Source organism: Anas acuta, chromosome 1 (assembly GCF_963932015.1).
Source record: "Anas acuta chromosome 1, bAnaAcu1.1, whole genome shotgun sequence".
Classification (NCBI taxonomy): Eukaryota; Metazoa; Chordata; class Aves; order Anseriformes; family Anatidae; genus Anas; species Anas acuta.
The window spans coordinates 32,292,303-32,310,530 of record NC_088979.1 but is presented as its reverse complement, the minus strand read 5'-3'; positions in this window follow the sequence as shown (position 1 = coordinate 32,310,530).

Here is an 18,228-nt window from a genome sequence, read left to right as displayed (position 1 = left end):
TGAACCGCCTAATAGATCTCTCTAATAAATTATCTCAGAGAGATGCATGTATATAGGTGCACTTACCTAATACATCCTATGATAATTATCATTATGTCTCTCCTAAGAGCACCATTACACACAAAGATGCAATAAATAGATCAGTAAAAAGGGAAAGAAATGAAACAAAACAGTTCATAATTGATCCCGTAAATATAAATTCAGCATATTTCAACCTGTGTCCACCAATAGACTGTCTCTGAGGGAAGAGTCAGACAGGCAAGATGCACTGGCTGGAGATAAAAATGTGATGACACACCCAAAAGCACTGAGTGGTATGATGTGCTTCCACCCTCCTTCCAAGAGAAAGTAAATACAGATCTACAGACAATAGATTGTTTCTCTTAGTCATCTTTCATGACTTCTTTTACAGACAGGATATAGACTTTTAGGGATCTGTGACTCAAAGCTACACATTAGAGAGAACACCTTTATCAGGCACCCTGTGGAGAGCATCATCTTACTGTGTGATACAGGAGAGAGAGGGCAGAACAAACTACCAACTAATTTTCAGGCTCTCTTCATCCTTAAATTTGCCCCAGGGTGATTGACCCTCCCACTTGCATGGGGTTCACACTGAAGAACAGGACTGTATCCTTATGCAACTCACTGAAAGCTGGGCTAACAAATGGGGTAGAAGGGAAAGAAAGCATTCCATTCTCCCTTCATTAAAAATATTAAAAAAAAAAAAAATAGCTTAATGTGCACATTCTCTCCATGAAGTATTTACTATCTGTGACCTGCATGGGAGGAGAAGATTCCTTCCCAGAAAGCTGTCAAGCTACAAATGTGATACTTTTAAAGGGGAGATTTTAACAGCACTTATGATAAGAACACCTTCAAAATTGATCTTCCTAAGATTTCATTGATGCCTAGAGTATTTTATTTGAAATGTTAGACATTCTTTAGAAAGAACTATGGGGTTTGTTTTTTAGCAAGACTATCATGGTTTTATGCTTTTAATCACCATCTGTTGTTCAATAAATGTCAAATTGTTCCTAATGCTATCTCCTAGCATACGGTTTTTTAATTTGATTTTGTACTCTGTGTTCATTACTGGCAATTGAGGGCTTGTCGTATAAGATTTTCATTTCTTATCCTCTCTTGATTTCTGTTGGAAATAAATATACATATGCATTGATACACAGGCAGACAAACAAAGGATGTGCAAACTTTTCAAAGCTGTAGAGGAATACAGAAAGCATATTAAAATGCTCTTTAAAATGCTCTCTCAGTGGTCACATTGATTGTAGTGCCCACAAAGCATACAAAAAGGAAAAGATAACAGATCTCTGGAGGACTGCTAAGAATCATCAGGATTGTCACACTTCATCTTTCAAGAAGAAAGATCAAAAGACATTCTGACTGAACATACTCTGTAAGTTAGAGTGAGGTTCAAGGTTCAACCAGGAGGACTCTGTCTGAGCCACTAACAAGAATAAATCAGCTGTTGACTCAGAAGATAGTTTGGATAGATATGACAGCAGAGTCAATACACCCTAAAACACTAGGCAAATCCAAATTGGTTGGACTGAGGGATTATATATGAGAAGGTTTTCTTCTAATCACAACAGAGAAATCAGATGAGAAAATGAACTGTCCTTTGATGAGCTTCTGCAAATGTCAGCAGAGGAAGCAGAAATTCTATCCTTCTCTCTGATCGTGGATAACAGGTCATCTGCCAGCAATAGGTTAAATAACAAGAACACATTGCTTTATTAAAGAGTTTTACAAATGCTTCAGGAATCATTTTCTGAAGAATTTTCTTTGCAGTCATGAAGGAGAGATGAAAAACTTTTCAGTTGTCAATGTACTGTTAACAATCTGAGCTCTACATGACACATCTGTCTGCTTGGGTCAATTTTGAAATACTCTCCAAAGCCTTGGGAAAACCATATTGTAAAGCTAAGTGGGACAGATTAAATATTTAAGGTTAGAAATACAGAAAATCACGGCAGGTTACTGTAAAAAGCATCCTAACTAGTCAGTCTGCTACTGTTTAGAACCTCGAGGGGTACAAACAGGTGTGTGTGGGGGGGGGGGGAGGAGAGAAAAAAAGCAACATGCCTTAAGACTACACATAACAAGAGGTTAAGTGGCCATGAGCAAAATTCAGGAATAAAGGTCCTAAATCAATATCAAGTCTAATTCACAAATTCAAAGTCAATCCTGTAAATCAGAATAGCGAAAACTTACTGCTGAGCCACCGGACTGGAGATGGACACACAAACAGGATGTAAACAGCTGCAGAGCTGCAGACTCTAAGTGTGGCCAAAACTGCACTGAAAATTTGGCCCCAGATTCCAGCCCAGCACCTCTTTTACATTAAAATTCCAGAAATATTCCTGAGGTGGTTAAACACAGTGGCAGTTTGTGAATGAGGGGTCATAAGGGCTTAGTTTGTAAGCACAAAAAGGACAAGGAAGTACTAGAATAAGTCCAGAGGAGGGCGTGAGGATGATCAGAGGGCTTGAGCACCTCCTCTACAAAGACAGGCTGAGGTAGTTGGGGTTGTTCAGCCTGGAGAAGAGAAGGCTCTGGGGAGATCTTATAGCAGCCTTCCAGTGCCGAAAGGGGGCCTGCAGGAAAGCTAGGGAGGGACTCTTTGTCAGGGAGTGGAGTGCTGCAAAAAGGAGTAATGGTTTTAAACTACAAGAGGGTAGGTTTAGATTAGGTATAAAGAACAAATTATTTGCTCTTACACATAACTGTGTGCTGAGATTCAGAATGAGTAGAAAGAGTAAGAAGATGAGATGAGTGGTGTAGTTGATAAGATAGAAGGAAGGGATGCCATCCAGAGGGACCTGAACAGGCCTGAGAGCTGGGCCTGTGCAAACCTCATGAAGTTCAGCAAGGCAGGAATATTTCTTTTAAAATGAAACATAGATTTAGATTAGACATGAAGAAGAAATTCTTGACTCAGAGGGTGGTGAGGCACTGGCACAGACTGCCCAGAGAAGCTGTGGATGCCCCATCCCTGGAGGTGCTCAAGGCCAGGCTGGATGGGGCTTTGGGCAACCTGGGCTGGTGGGACGTGTCCTTGCCCATGGCAGGGGGTGGAATTAGATATTCTCTTATGTCCAGTCCAAACCATCCTGTGATTCTGTGAAATAACTCTGTGTGTGTGTGTATGGGGGGGGCGGGGTGGGAGGGGAAAGGGAAGGGAGGGGTGAGAGGAGCAATACAGCAATATTTTATTGGAAGAAACAGAAAGATTTTGACATATTTGATATATTGGGATTTGGAGAAATGATTCAGGTGAGGAAAAAAAATGGTTGATGCCCAGTGGCAGAGGAAAGGAAGAGGCTTCGGAGAGGGGGGGCTACTAAGATCTCCATTTTGTCTGCATTAAGCTTATGCTGATGGTTTCAAAAGCATAATTGCTTCTAAAATAGTCAAATTATGCATTATGAATTCATTATCTCGTGCATTCAGCCCTCTTTTTCTGCTGACAAATAATTCACAAAACAATTCTGATTTCTGCAAATGTATCCACTTGAAGCTCAGAAATTGGTCTAAAAACAGATCTTTGCAATGCTGAGACAAACACCTCAGCTAGTTCAACTATATTATTAGGTCAGATAGACCTTCCATTAGACAGCCTTTCTCTCTCACACACATATATACACACAAGTCAGTACATACTATGCAGTCTCTATATTATGGCAGCCTCCTGAATGTTTCCCAGCTTACAAGAGCAATTGCCATGGAAATGTTGTGACAATCCCCTCGAGGCAAATGAGTGGTCTACACAACAGCATTTCTGAGCTCAAGAGGTCCCTTTTCAAGGGTATATTGAATTGAGTAAGTCACACCATTACTGAGGCAGTCTCAAGACTGGCAGTGCAAAACTATACAGTGATTTGCCAGCCTTAATCGCTTTTCAGCTCTATGCAGCAGCCTTCTGGAAGTCCTGAGACATGCTTTTCCAACACTTGCGCAGTATAACTGAAGCATCCATTGTTAACAGGCTGTTTTCAATTTTTCTTAGCAGTCCCTTTTGTAGCAGGGTCAGCTTTTTAAGGAGGGTTAACACTCCTTCACTGTCAAAAGGACCCCAGTTTTCAAGAAAAAGATCCCACAAAATAAAAAGAATTAAATGGGCTATTTAAATAAAGTAATACCATATTATCATAACTCATTATTTCTGTCCTTGTTCAGGACAGCTAAACTCCTTCTCTCCCACTTCATAAAGCTTTCAGGTATGAACCTTTCAGGGTTTAGGGATTCACTTTATCTTTCCCATTCTTTAGCTCCACACATCTTTTCTTCTCCCAGGGTTTCTCTCTCTCTTGTCATTTGTTTGATATAAAGATATTAAAAAATAGTGCACAGCATGACCTGGTGTGTATCATCATCCTCCCACCGCACTAGGATTGATATAATCTACCCCGCTTCAGAATATTGTCTTATATGCATGCATTTTATATTGGAGAGACTTAAGCTTTCAGTTATTGATTCTGAGCAATACACCTAGCAGACCAAAGTTCAGGAGCATTTCAGTGGGGGAAGGGAAGCTCACTGGTTATGCAGACTGCCTGCAAGCTCTCTACAAGCTAAGTTCATGTTCACTTACACTCCTATCCATCTCTCAGAATGGAGGATAGTCTACATCTGGGGTTTGGTTCAGTGACATCTCTCTCCATAAGGGGATTAACTGCCTATAAAAAGTGTGAGAATGACAATCTGGGAACGCAGGAGAATTGCTCAGGGACAGAAATGGCATAGCATAAGTAAGAATGTGACAAGGACTTCAGTTCACAGCATGCAACAGTGCTAAGTTGGAGGGGTCATGCCTGTAGGAATTAAACACATTCACTCTGCCCTGACATCTTTGCTGATGTGACTAACAGTGCTGAGCATTATGGTGACAGCAGTGATATGGCGATAACTGTTCCTCTAAGAATTTGTTTCCTATAAGCTGCCAAATGGCCATTCCCACAGTCACAGCCCTTGGCATTTGCATGGAGGTCTTCATATTCAAAACGCACTTGCAAACACCCTGCTCACCCCTGTTAGGAAATGATATATAGTGGCCTCTCTTTAAGGAGAGGAAAAACAATGACTACCAATGTGAACAACCTGCCCACAAGGTGTTCTCATAACTGGCTCTCAGGATGTACCTCCTGTGTTGTCATTGGAGCAGTTCCTCCTTACCAAGAGACAATGACTTCCAACATTTTGGCCCAAGCAAAAGCTCACTACCCCTTCCCACTCAGCAGAGCTATGCTTGCCCTTCTGGCATCTAACAAGGCCATGCCTTGTTAGGCATTACCCTAAGGTGATCAGACCTGAAACAGTCAGGGCAAGCTTCACAATCCACGTGCAAAGCACTTTCCTTGCTTGCCTAAATCTGATATTGTTCTTCTTGAGAGACTCATCGCTAATATTATAATCCACACTGGCAAATAAATGTACACATCTCATTGATTACTAGAATGACTGCAGTGAAATTGCTTCCTCAAAGTCTTTCCATCGTCTTTCTTAGCTCTGCACATGTAATTTTCCACTCTATTGTACTTGCTCTGAACTCCGCTTTGAAGAGCTTTTCCATTTACTGAAATACTAAACAGTCACAACAATTTATTTGCACTTCTATTGTGCCTGCCTTCCCTCGGAGAATATCAACACACATTACAAACATCAGTGATTTTAGCCTCCATTCATTCCAGCAACATAATCCCCAGCCTACAGATGAAGAAACTAAAGCATGGCTTGTCCAAAGTCATATAGGAAATACACTCCAGAATTCAGTGGTGTCTTAAGGATGCTGGAGGCCATGGGTACCATGAGCATGTGCAGCAGAAAAACTCCCTGTACACGCAGTGAGACCAGCTTCCTGAGAAAGGGGTGAGGATTTACTACATCTGAGTCTCCAGATGTATAGAGCCACTGCCCAGAAACCTATTTGGCTGGAGGGCTTCTTTTGAAGGAACAACCCAGAACCTGGGCCTCATGGTGCCATAAATTAAGACAGCACTGCCAAAAGTAAAAGGCTAATTCCTGAGCTCTACACTCAGTTCCTGCCTGAAGAAATTTTAGGCTAAAATAAAGAAAGAAATGTGAACATCACCAGAAACTTTTCATTTCACTTTTTCTTCCTCCTCATGTCAGCATGATCCCATGATGTAATCAAGACACCTGTACTCTGCAAAACTTTTAATGATCCCCTAAAATAGATAAATAGATCCCATAAATGAATGTTGCACTTCTGTGGTTTGGGGGTTGTGTTTATGTATATATTTATATGTATATAATGTTTTTGAAAAGAGACTACAAGACTCATGGAACACTCATCTGCCATTACAGGAACATACACAACGTAGGTGTCTATATTCTTTCCATCGCTAACTTTCGGCTGTCTGGAAACAGTGTCATTAGGCTTACTTACATTACCTACTATGAAAGGATTGTTTTACATACAGCTTGAAATTTAAGCTGATGTTAAATACATAAATTAGGAGGACTAGACCTTATTTTTATCTAATATGTGGAGTTAAGTTTCTTTTTTCTTTTATTTCAAGCAAAAACATAATCCAAACTTGTTTTTGCATAAGTGAAATTTGAGTTTCTGTTCAGTCTATTCAGTAAAAATGATTATGTAGCCAACATTTTAAGCATGAATACTGTGGGAGCTGAATTTTCAGTCTTTCTTTTACAATGTTAAGAGTCACAGAGAATAAAGTGTCATCTTCTTCTTATAGCTGAATTCACACTGTGCTAGTTATATAAGTTGTCTGCTCACACATCAGAAATAGAGCTACCCTGAAAATGTAGGTGAATAATAGATTTGATAAAATATGTTGTTTTCACGTGATAGAAAGTATGTAAATTTGATTTTCATTTATTTGACATTTCATCTGAAAAAACAGGAATGAAACTTTCCAAATGGCACATTTCATTTCAACATTTTCAAAAGGAATCTTTTGCATTTTTTATTTTGAAAGGGTTTTTTCATATCAAAATTGACCTCATTTAAAAATAAGGAAATTCAACCGTATATGGAACATGTGGTTTAGTTGGCTACATATTTTAGTTATGCCAATATGGAACAAATCACATCATTTGTGGGTCTCTGCTTCTCATCCCCCACCCACCCCCACCCCACCCACCCTCCAATAATAGAGAAGAGACACTCCACTTTCATGTGAGTTGAGCTATATTTTTTCCTCATGATTTTATGACTCAACCCTCAAACTCTTAATTTTGTTAATTGTTCTTTTCTCATTAGAAACAAAACCTTTGGGTCAGATTCATTTAATCTAAATTAAGTTCCTCTGAATGCAAACAGTAGAATTCAGACACATTTAATGTCCGATATACAGGTCTCTACACACGAGGTGGGATCCCAAGAACACAATCTGGACTAAACACATGCACTTGATCATCCTAATAAATCCCAAATTTTACTGACCACAATTATTGAGGACCACATGTTCAGGGATTCACTTGCTTACCATGTAAACACCTAGGGCCATTTGAGATGCCCTAGAAGAGATATATATGATACAGGGGTTACAGGAAAAGTGCCTCACTGAACAGGTAGAGGCAAAACAGAATACCATAAGATACCTCAGATGGCCCTAGAGATATCAGGAAGAGCAACAGAATGAAGCTCTCTATGTTTAATCTAATCCATTTAACACGCCACAATACTCCATAGCATTATCCAGCCTACTTATTATTTCATGTTTTTCCTCAAGGAGCAGATGAGTCATGGTTAGACAGTCCCTAACTCTAGTGCCTATACATCTAGCTTAGACTAAATACATCCTCTAAATTGATAAAGATGCATAAAATAAATTCTGTTCCATCTAATTAATGTGGCTCACAGTACAATAATAAGTGTCAACTTTGCATATTCATAGCAAACTCATCACACTGAGAGAACTACAAATGAAACGCAGCCAGTGCTCCATGAGCTTGTGCTAACATTTCACAAAATATAAAAATCAGTTTAGTTCTGTAATTGAAGTACCCATGCCAAATTATTTGCTCTGTTAAAATAAAACTACTCATTATAGCATCATAGACAGCACTTTGTTTTGCTCATGGAAGCCCGGGCAGTGATCTGACTAGTACCTGGGAGATTCACATTGTCAGCTTTAGGCATCCCAATTGAAGTGCCTGAATTAGGAAGCCAATTTCCCCAGACTCCCTGCATAATCCACAGAGAAAGAGCAGACTTAAGAGAAATCCCACAGATTTAAGAGCCCTCCCAATCCTACAGACACTTAAAATCAGTAATAAATTAATTCAGTTGCTCTCATATGGCTAATTAGGGCATGATGCCCTTGGGTATTGTGGCTCTCAGATAGGAAGGAAACCCTCACCTATCTGAAACTGCTGTAGAGCAAGGCACAGTACTCTTATGCACCTCAGACATCTCTAGACCTAAGCAATGTTAAGGTCTAAGTAACATCCTACTTCACCCCAAAATTCCCTGAAATTTAATTACCCATGCATGCTGAAAAGGACCTCTGTTTTGAAGCTAAGCATTTATTGTCTGCCCAAAGCTCTGTTTCCATCCAGGATTAGGCAGACAGGTGACGTTCAGAAGACTAAGGCTCTTGGAAAAGCTCATTTTTTTCTGGTCTGGCAGAAATTCCATGGGAAGCCAAACGTCCCTCTGGCTGAAAAGGCTTTTTGATGGTTGCAGAAAAAGGTAATGTAACGATTTAACGGTAATATTTGAAATTCACTTCACTGTGTTGGGACCTGTTACCCCCAACAATTGCCTCCCCCTTGTCTGGACTGAACAATCCCCCTGATGTAACTATGGAGGTCCTTGAGATGTGCACCATATTTGGGACAAAATAACGCTATTATCATACAAATGATGCTGAAGAGCTGCCTCTGTTGTGCAGGCTACACTAAAAAATGAATGAAAAAAAGATTAGATTCTGTGAGATCCTTCCTTGCAGGAACAATGTATTGTAAAGCAGATTTGCTTCATTTCCTTCAAAATCCCTCAGATAATGCAGGACAACGCTTTTCAATGGTTCCCACTATATGCACTGCGTGTCTAAGTAAATGGGAACATGGTACACTTCAGAAATCATTGTAAAGAATTACTGTTTATCTGGATAAGGAAGGGTAGTCTTGGGACCTGATTATGCCTCCTGATCCAAATGCATTGAAAACTCTGTTCTCATTTTCACATTCCTCAAGTAGCAAAACTTGACATCTGTGCAAAAACTGTCCTGCTGAACAAAAAATATGGCTGCTGGTGCAACTAAAAGGGCTGGAGTTTGTTGTTAATGAAACTTTCACCACATTTTTATCTGTCTTTCAGAGGAGTTTGTGGTTATTGTTTTTTTAAAGTTCCCACAGGAAAACTCGGTGGTTTTATCTGCACTTTGAGGGTCATGTAAAAGGTTGGGGCATGTTTGAATGCCGAAGAAATTATTCAGAATGCAGATTTGTAAACGAGAGCGATTATTTACTCAGAACAATTGAGCCTGGGCGTAAAAGCCAGGAAGCACATATACAGCAAGAGGGCTAGATGCCAGCTCTACGTGCTCACTGCCTATCTGGGTTTCTGAGCAGCCGTATCTCTTGGCCAGTGACATTAATGAGGGATGAGGTTTTTCATCATCTCACAGGCTCCAACTGCTGCAGGGCTGTTTGCAACAACCGTCCTGGGGTCTGCATGCTTGCCATAGTTCGTGGAAATATGGCAGCAGGGATATATCACCTTGCACCTGGACCTCTGCTCTAGCCTGAAATGCGTGGTACTGGTTCTGATTGCTGTTATATCTCTTTAACACTAGAGCTGCCACAGTCACAGCTATCTTGTATGACTTGACGGTATCCTGGCAACAATCTTCGTTAAAGGACGATAACACCGAATTTTCCTAAACCGCCTTCCCATCCTGTATAACCTCAAACACATGCACAGAACACGTCTGCTATCTCCCTGCAAGATTTGTATCTGTTTCATGTAGAGAAATGCTAAAGTCAATCATTTGGTCATTTGTGTAGTGAAATCGGATGTCAGCTGTAGAGCAGAGCAGGCTGCAAGCCGTGCTGATACCATTATGCACAAAGAGCAGGTATTGAAACGATGGAGCATTCAGCTCTGCCTCCTAGAGATTCCCCACCGCACAAAGCGGAGTAATATAATTGTTAAGAATGGAGGGGTACATTTTCAGAGTGCTTGGCTCAGCAGTTTTTTTTTCCTGACTCTGATTAAAGTTAATGGGAGTCGTGCAGCTGAAACCCATGGATTGCAAATGGCTTGATGACACAATACAGCTGCAAACGAATGCAGGACTGTGAAGAGTCAGGTACAAAATGGCAATTTTTGCTCCGTTTAACCATCCTCTCTTTTCCAGCTCTCAGCACATTAACCACTTTTCTGCTGATCATGCCTGCAATGTCTAAAAGCAAGTGGTGCTCTTTGGAGCACCCTGTTTCAACAGTAAATACCATTACTGGTACCTATGATAAAACCTATCTTGTGTTTTGTGCCCTGAAGTCGTAGGTTTTACAGTCTGAGCTAATGAAGGATGGTTTTCATCCTGTTGTAGACTACAGGATAAAATAATTCCTCAACTAAAATAATTTCTCAACGAGATACATGAAGTATTAATGCCTGGGAAGGGAATGTTCCAGAAGTGTTGCCATTAAACCCTATTCAGTGCGCTGTTGAATTAACAGCATTTTTCACCACATGAAACTTCCACGGTTTATGGGCACAAAATACTGCTTGGCCAAAAGTACTTCACACAATTATTTTACAAGTTGTAAACACATACTATTTATTTAAAGGGAAAATGTGCTAAAAGCTTACTTAATAAAGTATTTAAGTGCCAGGAAACTTTGGTCAAGCATTATTTCTTTTGAAGACTATGAGTCCAGAAACCCTGCATTCTGTCCATGTCCCAGTTAACAGTTCATCCCCAACTTCTTTCAAAGCCAAGCCATTCAAGCAAATCTTTCTGTTTTGGTAACATCCCTGTATTTACAGCTGTCACTTTTATCCTGTTAATGTCAATCTTCAGACTGCCTCGGACACACAGCTTAGGACACCCTGTCCAGTACCTCACCATGAGCTGGCAGTGGAAAACCTTGTAGCTCATGCTCTCCAGATACATTTCACACGCAACTCAGTTTCCCAGGCTGTGAAAAGGTATATCCATGACCTGCTTGTGTGTCACAGAAATCCCAGTGCTGGAAGCTGAAGCTAAATACTAAAATGCAACTAAACAACAGAGGATGAGGAACCAAGATGGACTGCTGACCATGGTATTTCCTCACTCCCTGGATCTGCTCTGAACCTTTCCATGTAGATTTCTTCACAACTCAGCTATAGAAGAGATGGGGAAGTTCTCACCAGTATGGACCAGTGTCAGTCTTTGCCACCTGAACTCAATTTATTTCCCTTGCAATCTAGACAGAGAAATATATTTTTTCTGAGGATTGCAAAAACACATTTTTGTGATCTGATTAAGAATCCACAATTCCATCTCCAGGAGGTGAATCTGTGCACTTTAAAAGCCATTGATTTATAAATCTGACTGTATTAAAATGCTTACAGGAAAACTGCTTTGCAAGAGAAAGAAGTTCCATGCTTATGTTTCTCCATAAAGAAAAAGGAAGAGGCAACACTGGATAAAACTAAAAATCAACAGAAGATCTTTCTTGTGTCTCCAGGTTCTTGTGCAGTGACCATTGTCCCAGATTCTGAACATCATTCCAGAAGAACAGAACAACAAAAAAATAATTGCCATCCTCCTTGAGCCTGATTCTGTGCCTGCAGAGGTACCTTTGAATCTCTGGGCCACTTCTCTTACTGGCATTACAAAGGGAAAAACAGAAATTAGTATGAGCTAGGGGAAAGAGAAAATACTCCTATCTCCCACAGAGAACAGACACACAGTTAAAACCCCGAGGCCCTCAATAAGAAGACATCAAAGAATCACTTCCAAAACATAATCCGGTTCCCAAAGATTTGCACTAAGAAATCCCTGCAGGAGCTGGTGATGCCAGAAGCAGGACCAGCTCCCATTCCAGTTCCTGTCCTGTGTGGCAGGGCACAGTGTGAAGCTGCACAGGCTGCACCCCAGAGTTTCTAAGGGAGTCATGTGGCTTGAAGGGAAAACACCACAGTGGTTTCCTCCAGGGGAGGAGAGCTGTGAAAGAAATGCTTTGCAGATAAAGAGATCTTTCACAACTTCCAGCTGACTTTCTCTCCTTCCCCATTTATAAAGGCACAGAATTTAACAGTAATACGAGGAGCACTATTATATCCTCCCCTTCTTCACATTGAGCTTTCCATGTTAAATTATTTTTAGTGAAAGCCTCTGTGATCCACACATAAAAGACACTATATGAAGAGCTAATCATTATTATTTCCACTTAAAAGAGCCAAACAAATCTCTTCACCCTTGAAAACACACCTAAAAGGGAGATGCAGGAAATGTTAAACCAAGGTGCATTTGATCACTCCAAACTTTTCTGAGTTCCAAAGAGCCAGCATCTTTAACGCCACTGTTTCTTGGGGGTATTTTTCATCACAATAAAACGATTCAGCAGAGAATGTTTCCATTCAAAACGTTTCAAATTGCTTTCCTGTCAAATGTATAAAATGTCCTGCATTATGCATAAGAAGGATTTGTACCTCAGCTTTGCTAACATAAACAGTATTTCCAGCATAGGCAACTGATAGAACAGGTTAATGCTCTGGGGTTTGTTCATAATACAGATGGTAATGATTTGTGCTGCCTGTGTATGTGCTTCCCACATAAACATCAAGACCTGAGTTCTTTTATGCCTATCTTTTGAATGCTGATCTTGCCTCACACAGGCAACGGCAGCAACCCTACACCGCCTCCGTTTTTCCAGAGACTTCTTTGGCCCATCCTGATTACAGATCAGGAGATAAATAATTGAGTCATGTGTATGCATATAAAATTAGCCAAGAACCAAGCAGGTTATCAAAGCTAGAGCCCACTGGGTAGAGCCACAGAAAGAATTCCCATCTCTGGTTGCAGGGTGCCCAGCACAGAGGAAAGTTCCTGTTGATGTACCCACACCATGCTGAGCATGCCATGGAGGGGGCTGTCAGGTATTTCTAAGCAAGCTGGGCCATCTGTGTGGCACAGTGCTTGTGCTCAGGAAGCAAGTAGTCACATTAGCATAGCCTGCGAGCCAGGTGCTCATGTTAGCATCGTGCTAAAAGAGCTATCCTATTTTTTTCAGCTGAAAGAAGCTGTCTATTCCGCCAAATGAAAGAGGGCAAAGAGATCTCTGCCTTTGGTCCAAGAAGCACTTGCAGCTTTACATCCTCTCAGCTTACGGCCAAGTGTCACTGTAAGGAGTTGCACCACAGGGCACAGACACATCCGTGATTCCCCACGCAATCCGGTGAGACACCTGAGCTTCTAAAAGGAGGATGCAGAACAACTGGCATGCTCAGACAGCCAAAAATAAATGACAAAGACTAAAATCTGTTAGTCAGTTGTTCCTACAATAATGGGAGCCACAGCCAAACCTTGTACAATAGAGCACATGGCTCTTGGCTCCCAAGACAGCACCAGCAGGGAATAACACAGGAGATGGGTGCAGGGTTTAGCTGCAGATTCCCCACCTCTACTCTGAAAAGGAGGGCTATGAAGATGATTAGGGGACTGGAGCACCTGTCGTATGGTGCTCCAGAGGTTTCTGCTGAATATGAGGGGGCACTTTACTGTGAGGGTGACAGAACACTGGAACAAGTTGCCCAGAAAAGTTGTGGAGTCTCCTTCTCTGGAGATATTCAAAACCTGCCTGGATGCCATCTTGTGCAGTGCTCTAGGTGATCCTGCTCAGCAGGGAGGTTGGACCAGATGATCTGAGGTCCCTTCCAACCTTGGCCATTCTGTGATTCTGCAAAAACTGTACGACCACAAAGGCAGGAATGCAATATTTCTGAAGCCTGAGCAATAATGGCAACCTACTTCTGCTGGGTCTCTCTGATGAAAAGAAAGTCTCAGGTCTTTCTGCTGTACCTTAGGCAGATTATGTGTATTTCATGCGTACCATTCATGAACATTAGGTACACCAGGCAAACCCTGGGACTGTCCATGCTCAGGGGAGTAGCTTGGGCTAGAACATTAGCCTCCTTTTTGCTTCTTCTCTTATTTTGTCCTGAGTGCCTTCTTTCAAAACAGGTAGGGCCCAGCCCAAACAGCAATACAAAAGATGGTCCCAGTTCAATATGTTCTGCATGAGATTTGCAGGTAACTGGTATGTTCTTCTTAAAGGTGATGAAAAAAATCGTAGGTTGACTGAAAGACCAACACAAATTTTATGAGATTTAGAAAACATGACATAGGGAAAGGGGTGGGAAACTGGGATTTCTTCTCTTTATCTAGAACAGAGAAAACACTGTAGATATGTAAAAGCATTTTCCATTATGTAAATGGTTCTTATCCAGATAAGAGTTAACCATGTTCTGAATCTGTTGCAGACAGAACACAAAAACATAATCAAGCTTTAGGTTAAGAAAGTCCAGTGGAGGGATTATCACCAGCACATTTTGATGAAGCCTCTGTTATTGGCCTGTTACGTACAGGATGCTGGGCAGCTGAGCCTATGGTCTGAGCAACAGCCATGCTTATCTTTTTAAATCTGCTTAATTTGCAGCAGATAAGATTTATGAAAGATTTCCTAGTTTTGAGGGTAGTTAAGTGATTAAAGAGGCCACCTAGGGAGACTGTTAAATCTCCATCGTTAGAGGTTTTAAAAAACAGATTACACAAACATCTGTCAGGGGCAGCTCAGACGTATGTGATCCTGCCTTCAAACAGAAGGGTGGACAAGATCTCCTGGGATCTCTGTCTAGGATTCAGCCTCTATTCCACACAGCTCCAGCCAGAAGCTTTGTACCTGGGTGTCTTCCTGAAGAGACACTTCTGCCACGGGTGGATTCACTGCTTATATAGCAGTATTGTCCATCTCTTTCCTTCCCCAGAAGAGTACGTGTAACAAAGGCAGAGATGTATGTGACATAAGGCTGGATCCCAATACTGCTTAGGAATCACATGCAGCAGGCACAAGTTAAAGGAGTTTGGGAGCTGACGTGCTGGGGACTGGCTGTATTGCTGAGGAGGATAAATGGTTTAAAGCCAGATTTACCCTCTTCTGTGGCCCAATGCCAAGTACAGCCCAACTGGCCTGGAGAATGTAGGCCAGTGGCAGGAGCCATTCCCTGAAGACTCACACAAACAGTTGCCCATGTAGCTTCCCTCACTCTATTTGCTTCCCTGTACATGGCTAACAGCTTGCAAACTGGCAGCAACCCAGGAAGCAGAGGGGAAGACAGGATTCCTGCTAGACACACACATTTGGCCTCACACGTGCTCACTTTTGCAAAATGTAGCATTGTAATGACTCAGTTTTGATCTCCCCAAACCCAGCTCTGGTACAAGCAAAGATTTTGATCTGTTAGAAGGAGAACTCCTGGTCCTGCAAAGCCACAGGTGTTTGGCACTGTGAAAAGGATCGTGGCTGCAAGCTCTGTATGCAGTGCACCCTTGTGCTGTTGGTGTCTGGTTCTCAGGGAGCAACCATCACGCAGTCACAGAAACGCAAAGAAAGAAAGGAAAGCAATCTAATATTTACAGGAAAAGTGATCCTACTGAACAACATACAAATTTAGCATTGTAGCTACATTATGTGCACATAGCTATTGAAACACAGTTTCCAGCAGAATGTTTACACAGTTGTCGGCAAGCATATTGTCTGCTTACTTTTCAAAGCCAATTTATATGCAGCACACGTAGCAGCATGCATGAAAATTCAGACAAAAACACAGATGCATGCAACAAGCCCTGGCCAGCTATTGCTTCTGTTTATTGTTTGTTGCTCAGAAGTGCCTAGGAGAGAGAAGGAAGGTAGCAGCCCACTGTGCTAGGCACTGTACCACCTCAAACTAAGACAGGTATTTCCCTCGAGGAACATACAATCTCCATTTAAGACAAGATATGAGTGTAATAGAGAGTGAGGGAGTGACATACGGGAATGAATAATAAGAGAATTTATATGTGCCAACTTTATGCTCACATGTGCCAGCTAATTGAATACATGATGCAAATAAATACCCGTCTGCTACTGAAGGCAACAAGTTAGCTGTAATCAGTTGGCAGTTTATCAGGAGCTTCACAGAAGAAGTCAGCCTTGGTGAGAAGTTTGGAGCAGCCCAGGAAAGCTGATAGATAGATTTGTTTGAAGAGGGCATAGCAGAGAAAAGTGTCAATGTGGGTGAAAAGGAAGGGTGTGTGACGAGTGAAGTGGATGAAGGAGGTTGGTATAATTTAGGCAGCAAAGCAGGGAGTGCTCAGGTAGAGGGGTGGCTAGGAGGAAAAGATGTGAAATTCATGGAATAAAGAGTTTGCATCTAAACTGGGGGGAGGAAGGGGTGAGGAGCTGGGGAAGGGAAAAGGCAAAATGCAAAAGAGCATGAATTTGTCCCTGCCCTTTGGATGAACCTGAGAGGAATGAGGCCAGTGGGTGACAGGAAAGCTTGAGTGAAAAGGATCAGAGTGAAAATTCTGCCACTGCAGCCAAAAACGATGCCTAAGAAATGGTATGGAGACACCAAACCAGTAACAAGAAGTGCTGGGAAATAAGAGATGAGGTCTTCTCCCCATTCAAGAAGGAAAGAGAAATGGAAACACCTCTAGACAAAGCAGGAATAATGCTATCTACAGGAGAGGTAGCACCAGAGACAGAGAGTGAAGTGTGCCCAAGGTCATACGTAATGACCAGTTCAAGAACATACTTCAATTTTAACAGCTAGCTGTATTGAACCACCTTCACCCAAGGTTCAAAAGGACAAGTCTAAGGGAAGCAGTGAAAAGATGTATTACTCCCTTTTTGTGAAGGGCTCTGAATGGTTTTGCAGAAGGCACCTCCCTCCCTGCATGTGCTTGTTGCACAGACCACAGCCTTGTCCCTTGACTTAGGGGCTGAGAGTCAGGTGGTGTGAAAACCACTCATCAACAAAATTACACTGAAGTCCCTGTACTATAGTTGTCCATGTCACTGTGCAGACAGATATCCTCTCCTCCAAACTCTCTGGCAGGTACTATTTATGTTCAATATTTTTTATATTCCACAAAACCTCCACAGAGAGATGCCAAATCAATAGGCCAAGAGCTGGAATACAGTGATTTCATGCCTTTATTTTTCTATTTTTAAAATGACAGTGGTATTTCTACAACTCTGCAAAGAAGCACTGCCACCTGCCAGGGCCATGGGACCACTGACAGCCCTGACTGTCCCTTCCTAACTCCCTAGGGTTCCCCACACCCTGCCCAGCTATATTGGTTTACATGGCAAGGTTTTGGTAGCAGGGGGCTGCAGGGGTGGCCTCTGTGAGCAGAGCCCAGCAGCTGCCCAGTGTTAGATAAGGGCCAGTTTCAGATGGCTCCAAAGGGAACCATGTGAGAACATATTTAAGAAAAAAAAAAAAAAAATGCTGCATAACAGCAGCTGGGAGAGAGGCGTGAGAAGCAGCCCTGCAGACCCTAAGGTGAGTGCAGCAGGAGGGCAGGAGGTGCTCCAGGCAGGCAGCAGCAGTCCCCCTGCAGCCCATGGGTCCCACATGGAGCAGATCTCCACGCTGCAGCCCCCCCATGGGTGGAGGAGCCCCTGGTGGAGCAGGTGGATGTGGTCTGGAGGAGGCTGCAGCCCATGGAGAGCCCCCACAGGAGCAGGCCCCGGGCTGGAGCTGCAGACCGTGGAGAGGAGCCCACGCAAGAGCAGGGGGTCTAGGGGGAGCTGCCATGAGATGCCCACTGCCTGGGGCTGGTGTCCTGCTCCTGGCTGTGGTGGTGGGAGGGATCCTGCCTGCCTGGCCCTGCCTTGGTTTCCTTACGGCGAGCCCCCATAGTGCCCAGTCCCAGGGAGGTCTTGCCACATCCTGGCGCCAGCAGCCTGAGAAATACTAGGACAGGACAAAATCAAAGGATGAGCTCAGCCTTGCCCATCCTGAGCCAGCCCCTCCACACAATGTATTTTAAGGTTTTCTGAGTGCAAGGATATTTCTGTTTTCCTTCTGGTCCTGAGCTACCAATGTCTAATGTGATCTTGTCTCATCTTCTCTGCAACAACATTACGTGGCACCCTGAAGAGACAGCTGTCACCACCACCTTCCCACCTCTGGGCCACCTCATTCAAGCCCGAGCTGGAGCCCAGTGC